The sequence below is a fragment of the Patagioenas fasciata genome, chromosome 11 (assembly GCF_037038585.1).
Source record: "Patagioenas fasciata isolate bPatFas1 chromosome 11, bPatFas1.hap1, whole genome shotgun sequence".
In the NCBI taxonomy this organism is placed as follows: domain Eukaryota; kingdom Metazoa; phylum Chordata; class Aves; order Columbiformes; family Columbidae; genus Patagioenas; species Patagioenas fasciata.
The window spans coordinates 5,244,140-5,266,373 of NC_092530.1; the positions used below are offsets into that span (position 1 = coordinate 5,244,140).

Sequence of the window (22,234 nt, forward strand, 5' to 3'; positions counted from 1 at the left end):
TAATGCAGGATATGGGGGTGCGATGTTTGGGGGTGCAGGGTTTGGGGGTCACAATCTGGGGGTGCAGAGTTAAGGGGTGCAGGCTTTTAGGGGGCTAGCATTTGCAGGTGCACTGTTTTGGGGGACAGGATTTGGGGGTGCAGAGTTTAGGGTAGCAGGATCTTGGGGTGAAGGGGTTTAGGGTGAAGAGTTTGGGAGGGCAGGATTTAGGTGTGCAGGTCTTTGGGGTGAAGGACTTAGCAAAGCAGGGTTTGGGGGGGCAGGGTTGGGTGGGCAGCATTTGGGTGTACAGGGCTTTGGGGGGTTTAGGTTTTTGGAGTGCAAAGTTTTGGGATGCAGGATTTTGGGGGTGCAGGGTTTTGGGGAAGGATTTGTGGGTGTAGAGTGCTGGGGAGAAGGATCTGTCAGTGAAAAATTTTGGAGTGCAGGCTTTGGGAGTTCAGGGTTTGGGACTGCAGGATTTGGGCTGCATGGGAGTTCAGGGTTTGGGACTGCAGGATTTGGGCTGCAGGGTGTGGGGGTGAATGCTTTGGGGTGCAACACTTAAGGGTGCAGGATCTGGGCGTACAGGATTTATGGGTGCACAGTGTTGGGGGAAGGATTTGGGGGTGCAGGGTTTGGGGGTTCAGGATGTGGGGGGTGGAGGATTTGAGCGTGCATGCTTTTGGTTGCAGAGTTTGGGGGGACAGATTTGAGGGGTGCAGGTTTTGTGGGGCAGGATTTAGGTGCAGAGTTTAGGGCTCTAGGGTTTGGGGGTGCAGGGTTGTGGAAGGCAGGATCTCGGGGTGCAGTGTTTGGGGTTGCAGGATTTGGGGTGCAGGGTTTTAAGGTGCAGGACTTGTGGGGCAGGATTTTAGGGTGCGTTCTTTCGGAGTTCACGGTTTGGGGTGCACAGTTTTGGGGCACAGGATCTGGGGTTGCAGTACCTGCGGGGCAGAGTGTGAGAGGGAAGGATCTTGGGGTGTAGTGTTTGGCGTGAAGGGCTTGGGAGGCAGGATTTACGGGTGCAGGGCTTGGGGAGCACAGGATCTAGGAATGCAGGATTTGGGGGTTAAAGGTTTAGGGGTGTAGGGTTTGGGGATTCAGGATGTGAGGGTGAAGGAATTGGGGTTGCAGGGTTTGGGGGGGAAGAATTTGGGATGAAGGGTTATGGGGATGCAGGATATGGGGTTGCAGGACCTCGGGAACAGTGTTTTGGGGTGCAAGATTTCAGGGTGCCACATCTGGAGTGAAGGGTTATCCATTGGGCAGGGTTTTGGGGGTGCAGGATTTGGGAGTGAAGGATCTGGGAGTGCAAGATTTGGGGTTGCTGGGTTTGGGGGTACAGGATTCTCAGGTGAAAGGTTTGGAAGTGCATTGTTTGGGGTGCAGGATCTGGGGATAGAGGATTTATGGGTGCAGATCTTAAGGGGGCTGGATTTGGGGGTGCACGATTGGGTCATTCAGGATTCTGGGGAGCCGGGTTTTGGGGTGAGGGATCTTGGAGTGGAGGATTTCAGAGTAGAGGGTTTGGGCATACAGGGTTTTCGTGTTTAAGGAACTGAGGGTGCAGATTTGGGAGTGCAAGGTTTGGGGATCAGGATTAGGGGGTTCAGGGTTCGGGAGGGAAGGATCTGGGGGTGCAGGATTTGGGGTGAAGGCTTTAGTAGGGCAGGATTTTGGGGTGCAGGACTTTGGGGGAACAGGATTTGGGGGTTCAGGACTTGGGGTGGAGGATTCAGGGGTGCAGCATTTGGGGTTGCAGGTTTTGGGGGTGCAAGATTTGGGCGAAGGAGTTGAGGTGCAGTTTTATGGGGTGCAGGATTTAGGGGTGCAAGGTTTGGGTGGGCAGGATTTTGAGGCGGAGGGTTGGCAGGTGTAGGGTTTTGGGGGAAGGATCTGGAGGTGTGAGATTTGGGCGTGCAGGGTTTGGTGGGGCAGGGGTTTGGTGTGCAGGATTTGAGGGTGTAGAGTTGGATCTGGGGGTGTAGTGTTTGGAGGTACAGGGTTTGGGGGTGCAGGTTTTGGGATGAATCGTTAATGGTGCAAGGTTTAAGGGTGCAGGTTTTTGGGTTTGCAAGATTTGTGGGTTTGGAGGAGGGATATTGGGGTGCGGGATTTGGGGGTGCTGGGTTTTGAGTGCAAGATTGGGGTGACTTGATATTTGGGTGCAGGATTTGGGGGGGCAGGATTTAGGGTATAGGGGTTTAGGGCAAAGGGTTTGGGGGAGCAGGGCTTTTGGGGTGCAGAATTTAGAGGTCCAGAACCTGGGGATGCAGGGTTTTGGAGCGCAGGATCTGGAAATTCAGGATTTGGGGTTGCAGGGTTTTTGGGAATGCAAGATTTGGGGGTGCACCGTTTGGGGTTTCAGGGTTTAGGGGAAGGATCTGGGGGTGAAGTATATGGGGGTGCCGGGTTTCGGAGTTCAGGATGTGGGGGTGGAGAAGCCCTCGAGACCCCCTCTCCGCCCTCCACCCGTCCCTTCTCTTCCCTCTCCGCAACCTGATTGGCCGGCTATGCACCCTAATTTCCATTCTTCCTGCCTATCACTCCTCCCAGTTTCCCCCGCGCTGCGCTCTGCTCCGCCCCAGAAGCTTTCTCACGCGACCTGATTGGCCCGCTCTGCATCCCCGTTCGCGTTCTCTCCGCCCATTCCTGGAACCTCGAGGTGATTTGCATATTTGGCGCGGCTTTTTCTTCTATTTAATTTCTGTTTCCATTTCTAGTTCTTTATTTCAATTTATATTTCTTTTTCCCGGTGGCTCATTTGAGCCTTCAGGTGCTCTGTTTCAATATATGAATACATATATAAAAACATACATATAATAAAGATAAAACTATACAGAAATATAAATATATAAAAATGTGTATAAATAAATATATAAATATACAATATATAGAAATATACATAGAAAGACATGTATATATAAAAATGCATCTGTTTGCCTACAAATCGCCCCGAGGCGATTTGCATATTCGGTGCTGCGGTTTCTTCTCTTTCCATTCCGCCCCATGTGCTTCTATTTCTATTCTAGTTCTGGTTCATTTCTTTTTCTGTTTCTTTTCTATTCCTCTTTTCTTCCCGGCGGCTCGTCCGACCGCTGCCCCCCCGCTTTCTGACGGGCACGGCCCCGCCCGCAGCGGCAGCGCCCCCCGGCCCCGCCCCCCAGCACGGGCCCAGGGCGCCGCTCCCCGGCTGCAGTACCGGGCTGTGGCCACCAGATGGCAGCACCGAGGGCGGTCACGCAGCGCCCCCCGGACCCCGCAGCACGGGCGCTTTTTTTCAGACCCCCGGCCCTTTTTCTTGACCCGCGGGCAGCCTGAGCTGCGCTGAACGCGCTTTCCCAGAGCCGGTGCATCTGCAGATGCGAAAGGCAGAGAAACAGGAACGGGGGTGGGCAGGGAGCAGGACCGAGAGAGGAAGCAAGGAAGGGGAAAAAGATGGGGGCAGAACGCAAGGTGAGAAACAAGAACAAGGAGCAGGACAGGAGAGGAGCAATGGGCTGCAGGACAGAGACAGAGGAATTACAAAAAAAAAAAAAAAAAAAAAAAAAAACCAGAAAACTTCAAATTAGTTTCTTGATAAAGTGTATTTAACTGCTGTTTCACTATATGATTCATTTTCTTTTCTACCTGCCCACTTGCTTAAGGCTTGTAGGGAGTTTGCAACTGCCAATCTGTCTCTAATGCTGTGCAAAAAATGTGGCCTCTATCAGAGTGTACCCCAAATCAGGGTATGAATTCATTTAACAAAGCTTTAGTTACTTTTCTGACTTTATGAGTTCAGCAGGGCGAAGCTTCTGGCCAACCTGTTAATACCAGCAAATATCGATACCCCCGTTTTCTAGGGAGTTTGGAGAAATCTATTTGCCAGTGTTGTCCTGGTACATTTCCCTTGTCCAATTGTTCTTATTTGTATCCCATTTACAGTACTAAGATTGTTTTCCAGACATATTTCACATTGCTGGGTCACTTGTTTCTAAATAGTGCATAAATTCACTCTTACCTTTTAATCACATCTTGGTATAGAGCATCAGCTCGCTAATTGGTTTTGTTGTATTCTAATACAGTTTCCCATAACACACTACAAGGAATAGTTTCCTGATGTTGGTTCAGGGAGGCAGCCATTAGCTTCATATCTGTCTCTGTCTTTTTAGAAGCTTGTCTATCAGTATAATCTGTAATCTGCCAATTTGCTCTTTTTCCCGGCAGCCTATTTGAGCCCTTGGGTGCTCCATCTGGATGTAGAAATGCATATATATATATATATATTAAAAATATACATAAATGTATCTATATAAATATATATCATCTATATCTATAACATATATATGTGTGTGTATAAATATATATACACATATAAATAGAAATATATCTTTCCAGGGAAAACAACTGTCGTGGGGCTGGGCTTCAGAGAAGCAAGTGGATGGGGAGGACAGAGTGCAGGGGGGAGACAATGGGTGGTTTAGGGGAGCGTGGGTGCCCCGGGGGTCGGCAGACAGAGGGGCTATGGGGGGGCAGCGTGGACTGGAGGGGACAGAGGAGGGAGTGAAGACACAAGAGCAGAGTTGGGGGGGGTGCATCTCATGGGGGAAAAAAACCCACACGGGGCACATTTGGAGAGAAACTGTTTGGGGAGGGGCAGAGACACCGCCACCTGGGACCATCCACAGCAGACGACTCACCTGGGACAACCCGCAATGGAAAATCCACTCTGGAGAACCAACCCACGACAGAGAATCCACACCAAATCATCCCCAGAAATGCCCCTGCAACTGCTGGCATTTCACTCTGTATTTACCCCAAAAGGGGGCGGGGGGGGAGGGGTAGGGGTGGGAAGGGGTGCTGTGCCTGTCCATAATACAGATTTTTTTTTTTACTTTTCCAAAATATCTGATTTTGAGAGTTTTTTGCACTTTTTCACAACATGCTTTTGGTTTAGTGCATCAAAATGTGGCTAATTTTGCTTTCCAGCTGCACACATCCAGGAAGAGTTTGATATACCAGGAGCCTCAAATTGCACATCCTTGCACACCCAGAATGAGGGTGTTTGGAGTATTTTTGTGCTGCCGTGGTGGCTCCCATCCTGTGTGCACAGCCGCAGAGGGGAAAATCCCCATTTGGGAGAATCAGCCCCAAATCAATGTGAGAAAAATGGGAAAAAGAGAAGGGAGAGCAGGCAGCTTTTGAAAGTTTTTTTGTATCTTTTCTTTTGAGAGATATTTTGAGGTGAGGTTGAGTTTTGAAATGCTTTCTCTAAACAGGGTTTCTTTGCATTTAAAAACCTTATGTGTCACTGACATTTACTCTTATGTATCTTATTACATATACATATTTAGGGAATATATCTAGTTTATATATTACCTGTTTGCACCTTAATATATATCTACTTTGACATGCATACATTTACATACTTTTACTCCTATATCTGTTTATACCTGTATACAATATCTATTTACACTTAAGTATGTTTAAACTTCAATTTTGACACTTAAATATCTTTTCAGATTTACATATTTTGACATATATACAATTATATATATTTAGACTGAGATATCTATTTACACTTAATATATAGAAGGTATGTATACAGGTATGAGTGTACAAATATAGATTCCTGTAATATTTGGACTGATCATGTAACACATAGTAATTATACATAGCTCTCTCTATTCACACTTTTTTCTACGTTAAATCCCTTGCTGCCATCCGATGACAAGTGCTCTGAGAACTGCTCTGAGAAATGCTCTGACTCCGTGACACCTCAACAAAAGCGCCTCCAGCACCTCCAGTTTACAACCAGCAGAATGCAGACAGCTGCATCACCCGGACATCGAAAGTGGCAACGTCTACAAGAGCATCCTGGTGGGTGGTGTGGAACAGCAAAATGCTGTGATCATGGGTGATGTTTTCTCCCCAGATTACTTAAACTGTGCTTTTAGTTTTGGGAACACCTATTCACCGATCAAACCTTCCTGAAAGGGAAAAGGACAAATGCTGCAAAGCAAAACATGTGGCTATAAAAGAGAGGTTTGAAAACAGCACCTCTGAAAGCTTCTAGTCATGAAACTGAAGTTTGTATTTCATTAACAATTCCAAATGAAGCATTTCGAGCAAGTGCTGGATCTGCAGCTCCTGCCCTTCTGCCAGCACCTGCTGTTGTGTCTCCAGCTCAGGTGTGTGAGTTGTGACACACAGTGCCATGGCCCTGCAGAAGCTTCCCCAGGAGTTGGTTTCAGGAACCAGGAGCTGCACGTGAGGAAGCTGACCAACCCTTGAACGACATAGCTTCTCCCTGTGCGAAGGTCACCAGACCGGCACCAACTAGCGCTCAGGTGTTTCCTTGGGTGCTGGTTCCACTGGGGATTCTGGCAGTGCCAGGCCAGCAGCCGAGGGAGCGCAGGGCTGTACCGGACCATGGCACAGATCTCTGCCGATGTCTGACAGAGACTCGGTTGCTGAGCAAGCGCTTCGGGTCTCTCAGGACCTGTGAGGAACAAAGGCATGTGGGGCAGTTCTTAGCACATTTAGCTACCTCAGGATTTTAACGGTCTGAGCTCCTCAAATTGCAAAGAGCCCTTCCCCAAGGGCCTGATTAATTTGGCTACTGGTGAGGCAAATCTTCTTTTTGACTGTCCGAGGCTCTGGAGGAGCCCTTTGTCTGCTCCGCATGGACAGCACTTCCCCTGCAGACAGTAAATCCAGCTACAAGGCCCAAAATCTTTGCAGGATGTCAAAGAAAGTGTTTAGCACAGGAGACTGCAGAATAATGGATGTCTGCAAACAACAGCTGGGGCAGCTATTACTGTGGACTTTCATGGCTGCTGAGAACAAGGTCTCGCCTCTCCAAGTGGTTGCTTGGGAGAGCAGAGGCTGTGATTTACTGCTGCCTCTTCTAGAACAGCGTCTGTTGTCTTGAACTAAAAGAACCACCAAATGTCACAAAAAGCGTGTTTTAGTATCTGGCAGAATCTACTACTTAGTTACTGACCCATTGTAATTTTTCAGTTCTCTGAAATCTTTTCCAGGGCCAACCAGTCTGCAGAAAGACAGGCCTTTACTAATTATTAAGTCATTAGAGGGAGAATAAAGCAGAAACTCTCATTGCAACTCTCTCTTTCCAGCTAACTAACCAAGAGAACACTCCTGCTGTCATCCAGAGAGCAATGGAGAAGCACGACCTGGGCTCTGGCTCAGCTGAGCATTACGAGCTGGTACAGATCATCTCTGAGGACAAAGGTAGGGAAGCAGAACTCTGCTGCTGCTACTTGAAAAACCCTTGCTAAGTGGTGCGCAAATTAGCGCTTGCTCTGCTCCCTCTCTTGCAGAGCTGGTGATCCCACCCAAGGCGAACGTGTTCTACGCCATGAACACCCAGGCCAATTTGGATTTCACACTGAGGAGAAAAGTTCAGCCATGGCGCAGGTGCAAAGGAGGAGCCTGGGCAGCCCAGCACCCCCCAGACCTGCAAGCCGGGGGTGCTGGAGGTTCAGCAGGGTCCCACGGTGAGGGAGACACAGGCCCAGGGAGGAGAGCGATGAGAACTTGGCTGCCATCCAGTGTTCCAGCAGGTGGGCGAAACAGGATCCAACTGTGAGCATCTCAGAGGCTGGAACGGAGCTTTCTGTCATGTGCCATCAGTGGTAAAGAGCCAAAGAAGACCTGCAGTGGTAGTGGTGTGGAGCAGTGCAGATGAGGAAATGGAGCCTGAGCCTTTGCTGGAGCTACAAAGTCACAAGTGAGTTCAGTTTGCAGCATTTCAGCAGAAGATGCGTTAATGTCTGGCTGGTGCCTTTGTCAGGGGTGGGTTGCTCCCTCAGGGCTTGTGTGTCTGTGTTGAGCTGAAAGGTTTTCTATCAAAGATATTTTAAAATATTTACATTATATTTATATAGTTAATATTCTATAATGTTTGAGCTTTGAATAATATTTAGTATTTATATGAGAAGCATATAAACTTTTTCCCACCAATTTTTGTGTGGAGTTACTGTATTTTAATTTTTTATCTTGTTTGAGCTTTGTGTGATATTTAATGTTTATATAGTATTTGATCTCTATATATTGTTAGAGCTTTGTATAATATGTAATTTTTATATAATAAATATAAAAGCTTTTCCTGTGATATTTTGTCTGGAGTTAATATATTTTAATATTTGATCTTTATATAATGTTTGAGCTTTGTATAATATTTAATATTTATATAATATGTATATAAACTTTTCCCCACTAGTTTTTGTCTGGCATTTATATATTTTAGTGTTTGATCTTTGTATCATATATAATCTTTATATAATATTTAATGTTTCTGTAATAAATATGTAAACTTTTTTCCACTAATTTTTGTCTGGAGTTAATGTATTTGATCTTTGTATTATATTTAATCTTTATATAGCATTCAATGTTTCTATAAAAAATATGTAAACTTTTCCCACTAATCTGTGTCTGCTGTTAATATCTTTTCATCACTCCTGGCAGCCATGGGATTCATTCCCCCTTACCCCCTTCCCTTCTCTCCCGTCACTCTCTCCATCCCCATTCCCATTTTAACTCCTCAACCTCTTCAGCTCCCACTGCTGGGGCACTATGGGTTTAGTTCCTGAAGCTGCTGGGAGGCAGCTGCTGTTTCTCTCAGGGATTCTGCATCAAGTTCACACAAAGAAAAAATGGTTTGGGAATTTCAATATTTTCCCCATTGTCTTCATCACGGCATTTTTTCCTCTTGGCCTCACAACCATGACCCTGTTGGGTTTTTTCAACCCACTGCACACAACAGACACGTTTGGAGTTCACATCCCAGTGAACATGGGGAAAGAGTCCTGAACCAGCCCAAAGTCACAACCAGAGTCGCGGAGCCGTGGTCTTTGTCACCAAAGGGCCTCTCGTGTTACAACAGTGAAGGCAAAACAAAGATGACCCTGAATTTAAGCTGCCTCTTGCTTTTTTTTTTTTCTTTAACACTTAAACTACCCAGGGAGACAAAACACAACAACACAACCTTAATCCATTTCCCTCTAATAAATACAATCTGTTTGTGCACCAGGAATTTCACATTGCCGTTCTGAGGGTACAAGAGCACTTCTCCTGTCTTAAAAGCATGGACAGTTGTCAGGTTATAGTGACAGCCTTAGAAACGATGATCTGCACCAACCCTGTCTGTGACCTTTCTGTGAGCAGCCACCTTTGCAGCTGAACTTCCTACGGACACTTGGGAAACCTGCTCCTGGCTCTGCGGGTCTGTCACCCCTCACTGGCCCAGTTTCCATCAGCTGGGACTCCAGGGGCTTTACTCTGATGCTCCACAGCAGAGGAAAAACCCCACACTAAAAGGAGGAAGAAAGGAAAGGAAAGGAGAGGAGAGGAGAGGAGAGGAGAGGAGAGGAGAGGAGAGGAGAGGAGAGGAGAGGAGAGGAGAGGAGAGGAGAGGAGAGGAGAGGAGAGGAGAGGAGAGGAGAGGAGAGGAGAGGAGAGGAGAGGAGAGGAGAGGAGAGGAGAGGAGAGGAGAGGAGAGGAGAGGAGAGGAGAGGAGAGGAGAGGAGAGGAGAGGAGAGGAGAGGAGAAGAAGAGAAGAGAAGAGAAGAGAAGAGAAGAGAAGAGAAGAGAAGAGAAGAGAAGAGAAGAGAAGAGAAGAGAAGAGAAGAGAAGAGAAGAGAAGAGAAGAGAAGAGAAGAGAAGAGAAGAGAAGAGAAGAGAAGAGAAGAGAAGAGAAGAGAGAGAAGAGAAGAGAAGAGAAGAGAAGAGAAGAGAAGAGAAGAGAAGAGAAGAGAAGAGAAGAGAAGAGAAGAGAAGAGAAGAGAAGAGAAGAGAAGAGAAGAGAAGAGAAGAGAAGAGAAGAGAAGAGAAGAAAAGAAGCCCATGATGATTCAAGAAGCAGCCAAGCAAACATCCCTGTAAGGTTCTGCTGACAGCATCTCATTTTCCAGAGCTACAGCCTCACGCATGACCCCACATGAGGCAGCTCTGCGTTGGGGCTCCGCAGGGTTGGCCCTGCCTGAGCGGAGCCATGAGCCCGCTTCACATGGAAAGTGGAAAAATATCAGAAAAACAGAGAAGTGTTTGAACTGGCTCCTACTTTTCCAAAACACAGTTAGTTCTGAGTAGGGCAAAGCCTGGACAAAACCTGCCAAGGAGCTGAAATTTTGAATGCTGTGTTTCCACTAGTATTGGCAGCTGAAGTATTGTAAAGCCAACACTACATTGATAGAACTGAAACAGGACTTCGATCTGGTAAGGGAAAACGATATCCAATAAATACGACAGCCAAAAATGGAATTAGAAACTTTGGTGAATAAATTTATGACAACCTCACAGGCTGACTGCATTCAATTGGACTTGCAGGTTTGTCTATTTATAGCTACAACATAGAAACAACCTGTGGCTCTTATGGGACAGCATGATGAGAATGCTAGCAGACTCATATACCGATTGTTACTCTGATCAAACAATGCAGGGAATGAATTTAAGTCTTAATAGGCCATGATCCTTTTGTCAGATATGTACCATTTGCGAAATCTAATTTTGATTTTTTTTATTTGTAATCTATGTTCTTGTAAATTGCACTAGCTGGTTTTCTTAACAGCACAGCTTTTGGCATGCCTAAATGTAAATTGCTGCAGAACCTGCAAGTCTTTAACATCAGGTCACGGACCATACCTGTATTTGATCTGATCCCACATGCTTGCACAGTTTTTGTTGATGGTTCTGGGCAGTCTCATAAAGCTGTAGTGGTTTGGTGTGAAGATAACAATCGGCATCATTCTGTAAAAATTATTGAAGGTTCAACCCAATTAGCAGAACTTGACACAGCTTTATATTACTTAGAGTTTTTAAAGGAGGAACCTCTAAATTTGATTTGTGATTCTGAGTACATAATTAAGGTCCAACACACGTATCTGATTCTGAACTGGTTTTTTTGTAAAAACAGAAAGGGGGAGAAATAGGGGAAACACCACAAAACTGATGGTCAAAAGCATTGTATGTGATGAATCACTTAGATCTAAGTGATGCAGCCCAAATTCCCCGTGATGAAACACTTCGCAAGTATGACCCAAAAACGTGCTCAATCTGATAGAACCTACATTAGTTATGGTCAAATCACTAGTTAATGGTCAATAGGAAGGGCCACATCAATTGACAACATGGGGTTGAGGTTGTGTCGTTATAGAACAAGGTTCGCAGTGGGTGCTACACATTGTGTCAGACCATTCCTGAAGAAGCTCAAACAAACAGCTGAAGAAACAGAAGCAGCACCTGGTGGTGAAACCAATTTGCTAACTGACATACAGCTAGACAACAACAACGGGGAGTGATCCATAATTGGCTAGTCCCAACGCTTTGGGACAACATAACGTAGCCTCTCTGATCATCTGTACAGCATTTCAACAATGTTGTGGGTATTACACAATGTGTAATAAGCATCGCACTAGTATTGTTGGACATAAGCAATGCTTTTTGGTTTCCCTCTCAATCAAAGATTAACATGTGGATTACTTTAGCCAACATGACTGGCCAGGGCTCCATATGCCTAGCTAGGGCATCTCCAGAAAACCTGTTCCACACATGCTTGGTTGGCATCCCCCTTGATGACTACAGCAGCATCACCCAACCGTTTCAAAATAGTGGTTGGTGCAGAGGCATTGCAACAAACTGTAATAATACCAACATGGCACTTTGGATCAGTTGCCTCCTGGAAGCAGATACTGAACCACAGGAACTGGAATTGCTGGGATTTGTGCCCATGGATGCTTGTATCAACCTGGTTTGTGAAAAGTGTCAGAACAATATGCAAGAGCATGAATGGATAAAACTGCAAAATGTTAATGCTACCCTTGCTGACTATAGAAATGAAACTCGATGGTGTAATGCCTCACGGAGGAAACCAAGGGGTGCCGTTGATAATGTGGGACAGTGACCCAGAAAACTCCTGTACAGTGTATTCTTGTTCTGCAGAGATAGGGCCTAGCCAGAAATTCCTTCTAATGCTGTTGGAGGACTGTGTATTTTGGGACTATTAACTTTCTTAACACCTAATGTATCTATGATAATAGATCACAGAAGAGAAAAACGGGAAAAATGTTTTTTTGCATGCATGTGATTCAAAATGTGATGATAATGTAGATTTTTGGGGACCAGGGGTAAGAGCTTTAGGATCTCTTGTACCTGGTGTTGGCACAGTTAAAGCTTTAAATACTTTAGAAAAATAAGGATGCTGGCTAGTTAAGCAAACTAACAGAACTTCTAAGGCTTTAAGTGGACTTTTGTTAGATGTAGATTCTGTAAGACACGCTACACTGCAGAACAGAGCCACAACAGACTTTTTGTTATTAGCTCAATGACATAGATGTCAAGATTTCGATGGGATGTGTTGCATGAACTTGTCTGATCATTCCGAATCAATTAAAAAAATAATTAGAAGGCTAGATGATATGACCAAGAACTTAACCTATGAAGACTGGGGTTTAGGTGAATGCTTGAATGGTTGGGGTACTACAGGATAGATTAAGGATTTAATAAAAAATGGCCTAGTTCTATTGATGGTTGTATTAGTAATATTAATGCTTGTCCCTTTTATCTTATAATGTGTACAATGTACAGTAGAAAAATCCATGAAAGTTCTATGGCTAGCTGAAAAACAAAAAGGGGGAATTGGGGGGGACTATGGTAGGTCCATGGATTCCCTGACGGAGGGTATGGGAACAGAGACTGACCTTGAAGATATTAAGGTCTACCTGTGAGAAAGGGGAGGGGAGGGGAGGGGAGGGGAGGGGAGGGGAGGGGAGGGGAGGGGAGGGGAGGGGAGGGCAGAAGGGAAGGGAAGGGAAGGGAAGGGAAGGGAAGGGAAGGGAAGGGAAGGGAAGGGAAGGGAAGGGAAGGGAAGGGAAGGGAAGGGAAGGGAAGGGAAGGGAAGGGAAGGGAAGGGAAGGGAAGGGAAGGGAAGGGAAGGGAAGGGAAGGGAAGGGAAGGGAAGGGAAGGGAAGGGAAGGGAAGGGAAGGGAAGGGAAGGGAAGGGAAGGGAAGGGAAGGGAAGAAAAGGGAAGAAAAGGGAAGAAAAGGGAAGAAAAGGGAAGAAAAGGGAAGAAAAGGGAAGAAAAGAAAAGGGAAGAAAAGAAAAGGGAAGAAAAGAAAAGGGAAGAAAAGAAAAAGAGAAGAAAGGAAAGGAAAGGAAAGGAAAGGAAAGGAAAGGAAAGGAAAGGAAAGGAAAGGAAAGGAAAGGAAAGGAAAGGAAAGGAAAGGAAAGGAAAGGAAAGGAAAGGAAAGGAAAGGAAAGGAAAGGAAAGGAAAGGAAAGGAAAGGAAAGGAAAGGAAAGGAAAGGAAAGGAAAGGAAAGGAAAGGAGAAGAGAAGAGAAGAGAAGAGAAGAGAAGAGAAGAGAAGAGAAGAGAAGAGAAGAGAAGAGAAGAGAAGAGAAGAGAGGAAAGGAAAGGAAAGGAAAGGAAAGGAAAGGAAAGGAAAGGAAAGGAAAGGAAAGGAAAGGAAAGGAAAGGAAAGGAAAGGAAAGGAAAGGAAAGGAAAGGAAAGGAAAGGAAAGGAAAGGAAAGGAAAGGAAAGGAAAGGAAAGGAAAGGAAAGGAAAGGAGAAGAGAAGAGAAGAGAAGAGAAGAGAAGAGAAGAGAAGAGAAGAGAAGAGAAGAGAAGAGAAGAGAAGAGAAGAGAAGAGAAGAGAAGAGAAGAGAGGAAAGGAAAGGAAAGGAAAGGAAAAGAAAAGAAAAGAAAAGAAAAGAAAAGAAAAGAAAAGAAAAGAAAAGAAAAGAAAAGAAAAGAAAAGAAAAGAAAAGAAAAGAAAAGAAAAGAAAAGAAAAGAAAAGAAAAGAAAAGAAAAGAAAAGAAAAGAAAAGAAAAGAAAAGAGGAAAAGCTGGCAAGAAGGAAAAAGGGACAGGGATGTGGACAGAGATGGAAGAAGAAAAAGCTGTGAAAGAGGAAAAGAGGCTGCAAGAGGGAGAGGGAGCAAGAGAGAGAAAGAAAAATAAGGGCTGGGGGCAGGACAGAGATTCGGAAAAGAGCCTGGGGTGGGCAGCAAGATGGAGAGGGAGGAAAAAAGAAGAGGGGCAGGGAACTAGACAGAGGGTTATAGTGAGAAATGATGGGGCAGGGAGCAGGACAGAGCGACAGACAAGGATAGAGATAGAGATAGAGATAGATTAAAGGTAGAAGGGGATAGACGTTCATATATGTTCATATATGTATTCCTCTGGATGGTATATGATCCTTGGAACAATCATTGCTTGTATACAGAATTCATTGTTTTGATCAAATATGTTAAGGGATATGCACGGTGTGACTCCAGTTCTTGAACATATCCATTTGGTATTGCTAGCAGGAACTAACCATTTGGTTTTCGATTCTTTTTCTAGCCTGATCTCATTTGCGCATAACGCCTTTTTCCCAGGAGGTACCTTACCGACACAAGAGCCTTACCCTGATACGTATTGCATTGTAATTCCTGGGATGTTTGTGGTGTTCCAAAGGCATTGCGACGGGTTAGGCCCGTTTACTAGTCCTGGTTTAGAAGGTACACCTACTGCTTCATAAAAGGGTGGCCTTATATCGAAGCAAAGCCAGCAGTTTGCTGTAATATTTGGATTGGTAGAATTCAATAGCTGGTATGACGAGTTCAACAACCTCCATAGGGGAGGCATTTCAATTTTGAAAGTATCGAGTGTCTTGGCGTTATTGGGAGCCGCAACCTTGGCGTTGTTCTTGGTATTGTCTACCACAGGTTTAGATGTGTGTGGGTTAAGAACCCAGTTAGGCCCAAGTGTCTGAGGTGTTTGTAGCCTGACCTTGGTGATTTGTATTAGTGTTCCTGGATCCTTCAAGGTCTTACAAAGAAATACTGACCACGTTTTCCCTAAAAGCCAACCCGCATTAGTCGGGTTTCTGATCTCTACGTCTAGACTGACACAATCACCTCTCCGATCCAGTATTTCATTGTACGCAAATATTGGAGGGATACATCCCCTTGGTCCCCAATCTACTCGCAAAAATTCATCCTCTTTTTCTGGACTCCACTTATTGCTTGTAACAATGGTCTCACATCCCCAATACCCACAAAACAAATATCCTGGATAATGACAGTAGCTTTTTCCTGGATTTGAACTAGGGCACCAATATGTTCCCCACAATGAATGAGTTGTGGGAAACAAGTTACTTATTTTAATTGAAAAGGTTGGAGCACCCGTTGTTATGATTTCCCTTATTACTCGATTGCTCCCCACGTTTCGTAGGATCCACTTGAATGGCTGATGGTGGCTGTAACCTGATTCTGTTTTACCTGTAGCAACAAACCCCAGAATCAAGATCAAATGAAGGCATCACAGCTTCCCACCACGGAGGCCGCTTTGCTGTTGTCTGGACTCTTCCCATGCAGAATTCTCAGGCTCAGACAGGACGTTTGCTGATTTGTTGACGTCGTCCGTCACCGGGGCATACGGGCTTCAAGGGCGGCCATTGTTGGGTTCCTGAAAACAAAAACTCACAGTTTTCGCTAGTTTTATTCTGAAGTTCTGGTTTAATGGACTTAAGCGGACACCATTTGACCCTGCCATCTTTTTTGACCGCCGCATACCCTCGTCCTGTCAGAACCAGTTTCCACCCTTTTTCCCAGTCTCCCAGCTCATTTCTGACTACAACTGGGGGGCCCTCTTCCAGTGCTCGAGTGGACCAACGTTTTTGGACAGGACTATTCACGTCCTCTCCCCTAGGGAATTGATTCAGTGCTAGCAAGGCAGTCGCTAGCAAACGTGCCTAATCTCCTGAGGGAATGGTGGAGGTAAAACCTTCTGTTTTTGCCAAGACTTCCAGCTTGGATTTCAGGGTTTGATTTGCTCGCTCGACTGTAGCTTGACCTGTACTATTATATGGGATACCGTGTATTAGAGTAATACCCCATTTCCGAACGAATTCCTGGGTTGATTTGGACACAAAACTCGGACCATTATCTGTTTTGATCTGATTAGGGACACCAAGCCATGCCATGGCCGTCAGCCAATGTTGGATGGTTGCTTTGGAGTCGGCCTTGGAGTGTTGTGTGGCTATGCTTACGGCGCTATATGTGTCTACGGTTACCGCTAGCCACGCTCGAGGTCTCAGCAACTGACAGAGTCTGTCTGCCACACCTCGGAAGCTTTAAGACCTCTGGGGTTGACTCCACTGGACCACAGTGGTGCCTTTTGACAGTGGGGACACGTAGCTACTATGTGTTTTGCGTCGGCGGTTGAAACCCCACATCTCTTAACTAGCACTTTAACTCCAATGTGGAGGGACTCGTGTAGCTGACGGGCATCTCTCAGTGTCCATACCCCTTTTGCAGCGGCATCTGCTTTATCGTTACCGATTTGGTAAAACCCTTTGATCGGGTTGTGGCTGTTGACATGGATGACCGATATGGTGCCTTTCCGGGAGAAAAGTGCTTCTTCCAGAATTAGGGCAGCCGTGGTTGTTGACATGCCGGGCCCCGTCATGGCCAAGCAAAGTTTTGCTATGAACAATGAATCAGTCAGTATGTTGAGGTGTTCCATTGGGAACAGTCCACACGCCAGTACCACAGCCGTCGCTTCTAATTGCTGGACTGAAAGCGCAAAATCGGTCATTTTAACGCAGTGCCATTCTTCTCCTGATTGCCACACTGCTGCTGCAGTTGAGGTCGCTGAGGATGCGTCTGTGAAGACTGTTGGTCCCTGCTGGGGTCGGTCCAAGATCTTCTGTGGGAGGTTGATGTTGACAATTTTCAGCATTTGAGCCCAAGGGGGCTTAATAGCGTACTGGACTTCTCCGCGAAATCCGGCAAGGGCTATAGCCAGAGATTCTGACATCGCTACTGATTGCGTTAGCAGCTGTTTGCAAAAGGGTAGGTATATCGTGGCAGGTTCGATACCTAGGTATCTTAAAGCGAGTTTTCGGTCTTTCATGGTGAGGTTACCAAGGCACTCAACTCCTGGAGAGAATGCACGTGACGGTTTCCCCAGGACTATCCACTGTATTGGCCGAGCTTTATCTTGGGGACCCTGGGCTAATGCCCCTACTCCCCCTCCTTCTGTGAAGTATACATACAGATCAAGTGGTTCTTTTGGGTTCCACCTGGCCGGTGTGCTTGATGATACTTGTTGCTCGATAAAATCGAGAGAGTTCATTGCTTCTGTCGACAGAGTCTTCTGCTCCCATGGGTTTTTTCCTTTTAAAAGGTCATGCAGGGGAGTCATGATCTCGGGAGGAATCAGGACGATATTGCGGAGCCATTGTAAGGATCCCACTAGTTGTTGCACGTCATGGAGCGTTTTGATATCCCGACGGATTTTTATCTGAGGGGGGGTTATGTAAGAGCCTGTGATCCTCACTCCCAAGAAACTTACACAGGGTCCTTTTTTAATTTTAGCACTTGCGATTTCGAATCCGTTTGTCTTCAGAGTCTCCGAGACCGTTAACACTAGTTGGTCCACCTGACTACCTGACGGTGCAGCGATCAGAATGTCGTCCATGTATTGAATGATAGTCGCGGTCAGGTCACTGCGTCGAACTGGTGCCAGCGCCCGATCCACTGTGATCTGGCAGATGGTAGGCGAGTTGATCATTCCTTGAGGCAGCACTTTCCACTGGAAGCGTAAGTTAGGACGTTGGCTATTTGGAAATACAACGGAAAAAGCAAACCGCTCCTTGTCTTCATCATGTAGAGGTATCGAGAAAAAACAGTCTTTAATATCAAGGACGGCGCAAGGTTGCCCTTCTGGTATCATAGAGTTCATAGGCAACAAAGTCTGAACAGGACCCATTGGTTGAATTGTCTTGTTTACCTCACGCTGATCATGTAGGAGACGAAACCCTTCACCGGTTCGCTTGGGTATGATGAAAACTGGAGTGTTCCATGGGCTAGTAGAAGGCTCTATATGACCTCGTTGTAGTTCGCGGTTGACAAGCTCGAGAAGAGCATCTATTCGAGGCTTCGACAGGGGCCACTGCTCGACCCACACTGGGTTGGGCGATTTCCACATCAGTTTGATCGGTGGGAGTGGGTGTGCGGCAGTGGCCCTTACGGTAAATTTGTCACCCTGGCTTTTAGGAGAGCTAAAGCATCCCTTCCCAACAGAGGAGGGACTCCTGACACGACACAGGGGAAGAGAGTAATTGTTTTCTCTGGTCCCTTCTCAGCGACCAATCGAACGCTCTTCCGAGCTCGGGTTAGTCCCCCTACTCCACCCACCATGGGGGCATCCTTAAGTTCCCAACATGGAGGCCAGTTCGTCTCAGGGATAACTGTAACGTCTGCTCCGGTATCAATCAAAAAGGGGACACTGATGGTGGTGCTATTTGAGGTATTATAAAGGGAACAGATCCCCCACACCACTGGTGGGTTATCACACCTCACGGCCAGTGCCACCCAGGGGTCTCGCCCCCCGAGGGTGGAACTTGCTGTCCCTGAGATGAGGGCAGGTTCGGCTGAACCGTTGGTTGGGATATAAAATTGGTTGCCTCTCGAGGGGGTGGAGGGTTCTGGAGCACCGGGTTCGGAAGCACGGGTTTCGGAAGCACCGGGTTTGGAAGCACTGTATTCCATCCGGGGTTGGCATAATTGGGCCGCCTCATGTCCCAAGCGGGAGAGGGCTGTGTGCGGCCCAATTGCCCACTCCCCGACCCATTTCCCTGGTGTTTTGACCTGCATTCCCTAGCGAAGTGCCCTTCCTTTCCACAGGCCCAACATGGTCCTTTGGGTCAGCTTTGGAGTGAAGGGAACGAGACTGACAGACCCCCATGCTGATGACAATTTGATGAGACATGGCCTGCTTGGCCACACTTAATACATGCCATCACGCTAGCTATTGCGGTGCGAACAGCTGCCTGGATCGGGGCCAAGTGCTCTTCTTTCGAGACATGCTTAATCATGTCCGCAATGCTGGACCCCGCTGGCAATGACCGCAGGATTTCTTTAGTTGCTGAATTACACTGCTGGCGTAGGCATTCTGCCACAACTGGGCCTTTTGCCTCCACAGGCAGTGGCGAAGAGTCGACCGCTGCCTGGAGATGATCTACGAATTGCGTGAAGCTCTCACTCTCGCTTTGTTTTATTGTTGACCAGGGCGATGGTTTGGCAATGACTCTGGAGGCTGTGCGAATGGCTTCTCTGGCTGCACGAGTAGTTGTCATAAATTCATGGGCCCGCAGGCCTTGTGCCTGTGCCTGGGGGGTGATCATTGCTGGGTCCGTGCCCATGAGTCACTGCAGGCTGGAGCCATGCAGTGGGTGATCCGCCCCAGCCACCTGGGCCAGTTGTCTCACACAGTTGTCCTCCCACTCCTGATTAAAAACGATCATCCCTGCCCCGTCAAAGATCAGCCTGCAAGTTTGTTTTATATCAAACGGGAGCATGTCATCCCCCCCGAAAACACCATCTATGAGGGTGGAGACCATGGCTGAATTAATCCCTTTGTCCGCGATGGCTTTAACAATCGCTTGCACATCCTTAGGGTTTATTGGTGTGTGAACCCTCTGTTCCCCGTCCGTCACCCGGACCGGGAACGCCAGCACGGCCGATGGAGCCCAATCGGCACACGCAATCTTAATTTTTCTCCAATCCGTGAGAGGAATTTCTCCCCCTCGCGATTCCGCTTTATTTCGGATGTGGATATTTTTGCTTTTAACTCTGTTTGATCCCGCATCCTCCTCTGAATTTAAATTGGTATCTGAGTCGGAGTCGGAACTCGAGTGGCCAGTTACTTCCGTATCCGATCCGGAACCGGAACTTGAGTGGCTGGTTACTTCCGGGTTCCGGTGCCTTTTACAAGAGTTCCGGCCCCGCCCACTACCCTTGTGGGTGGGCCGCTCTCTGCTCCAGCCCCGCCCATTACACCTGTGGGCGGGCCGTTCCCGCCCTCTTGGCTCACCCCGCCTCCTGCTGGGGGAGGAGTCTCCCCCACAGCGGCACCTCTCCAGATGGACGCCCACATCAGCTCTCCGCCCCTCACCCCAGCCTCCACCTCCCCCCCCCCCGATCCCCTGCTCCATTGTTCTCCTGATTCATCACTATCTCTCCTTTCCCGCCGAAGGCATCTTCCCCCCGCCCCTCGACTTTTCCCTGGGGGCCATCTTGGAGCGCATAGCGGGGAGGTCGTGCCCAGACACTCTTGGACTCCGGTTTCCCAGCGGCGCGAGCCGCCTCGGCTAGCCCGCCCCAGAAAGCTTTAGCTCGCTCCCGCACTTCTGCGAATGAAATGGAGTCAGAGGAGTAAGGGGAGGAGTCGCCCTCCTGCTGATCTTTGGATTCAGCTCGCTCCTGCGCCTCCGTGAGTGGATCAGGGTTCGGGGGTGGAGGAGGGGGGTCGCCCTCTCGCAAATCCTTAGACTCAATAGGATCGTCATTATCTGAGGGATGCGGGCTCTGCGTGGTAGCCCCGACTCCCAATTGTGGGGTGGCCATTAAACAGGCCTTAGTCGCTTTCCAAGTTTCTTGTGCTTGCATAGCTTTTTGCAAGGCTTGCACGACTTTCCCCCAAGACTTCAGGTTTTTCCCACAACCCGAGGACATTGTCTCCTCGGCCAGTGCTTTAGTGTACTTATCCCACCCCGCCGGGTGGAGAATATCCACCGGCTGCTCAATTACCCAATTTTCAAAAGCCTTGCAACTGCAAGGGTAAAATCTTTAGATCTACAGTCAATACCCCATTGCCTATGTAATTCTGATACTACCTTCACTAGGGCTTCCATTCTCCTAGTGGCTATGGGAGCGTCCTCCCCATCGTAGCAGTCCAGCTGGCTCGACCACTGTTCACACCTGAAATCAGGAGACTTTCCCGGGTTTCGGCACCAAAATGTCGCGGTTCACCCTGCAACATAGGTGTCCTGGTTCAGGAATGGCACGGCCACCACCCTCAGGTTGCTCGGTCCATCAGCACTCGCGATCCTGCAAGGAATTAAAGAAGATTTTATCACTCACCCACGTGGCTTGGTGTGGGGGGGGAATCCTGGTCCCAGGAGATCACCTTAGGTGGCCATCCTGCCGAAGGGGGAGGGCTCTCGCCCGCAGCATCTGGCTCATGCTCCAAGAGGTCCACGCAATGGGGGGAGCCTCGACAAAAATCCCGTTTTTATAGCCTGATCAGATCTGACTGTAGGCATTCCAGAAGCTTCTCTGCACCCCCACTCTGGCTGTGGGGTGCCCCTGAAGCTTCCAAGTATCCCACACGCTGGCCATGGGTGCCCCGCGGCTCCCTGGCACCTCTGCGCTCCCTTCTCCTCTCTCTTAACGGCCCTGGCCAGGGGCTCTGGGGTCAAACAAAAGAAGCTGCTAGCCCCAAGCAGCAGAGAGAGGGAGATGTGTCTGCACCTTCCATATCGAAGAAAGGGAGGGGGAGAGAGGGGGGTTTGCATTCTGCCACAGTCTCAGGCGCCTGGGTCCCCCCGCCGTACTGTCCCTGGGCAATTCTGCGTCACTATGGGTCACAGTTATGGGTCACAAGGGGTTGTTATGGGTCACACTTGCGGGTCCTGGATGCCTGGGTCCCCCCTCCGACTGCGCAGGGGTAGGGCCATCGTGCTGGTGTTGTTGGTGGCGGCGTGTGCGCCATTCCCAGTATGGACTGGTTTGTGCTGGGGGGAACTGGGAGGGACTGGCGGGTTATACTGGGGAACAGGGGGAGGACATTGGGTGACGCTGGTTCCACTGTTACACACACTGACACATTGTTACACATGGACACACACCCTGTTACACACACACTGTTACACATGGACACACATCCCATTACACATGGACACACACCCTATTAAACACACACACATCAGACTGTGTTACACACACACACAGTTACACACGAACACACACCCTGCTACACACACATCACACCCTGTTACACACACACACACACTGTTACACACACACATCACACCCTGTTACACACACACACACACTGTTACACACACACATCACACCCTGTTACACACACATACACTGTTACACACGAACACACGCACTGTTACACACACACATCACACCCCGTTGTCCACCCCTGGGTCTCACCAGAATCTCGCGCATGACCACCGCCACATGGTGGGGGGGAAAGGGCGTGGTCACAGCCTCACCATCCCAGGTCACACAGCCCTGAGGCCACGCCCACCCCATTGAGCTTCCATGAAGCTCCACCCCCTGTGACCCCGCCCACTCTGCAGCATGCCCTCCCAAGCCCCTCCCATCCTCAGGCCCTGCCCTCCGGGGGCTCCAACCCCAGTTGAGTTTCTGCCCCTGCTGGCCCCGCCCCCCTCACAGCACGGGTCCC

At 48.0% G+C, this 22,234-nt stretch overlaps 1 long non-coding RNA gene across 1 annotated transcript; it reads right to left on the reverse strand.

Annotated features, from left to right (window-relative positions):
• Positions 1–3,559: 3,559 nt before the first annotated feature.
• On the reverse strand, positions 3,560–22,054 carry LOC139828827 (uncharacterized). Its single transcript, XR_011740820.1, has 5 exons — positions 20,942–22,054; positions 20,649–20,862; positions 15,247–15,433; positions 10,630–10,734; positions 3,560–7,832 (listed from the first exon to the last, which is right to left on the reverse strand). It is a non-coding gene; the product is annotated as an uncharacterized lncRNA (long non-coding RNA).
• Between the last annotated feature and the right edge of the window lie 180 nt (positions 22,055–22,234).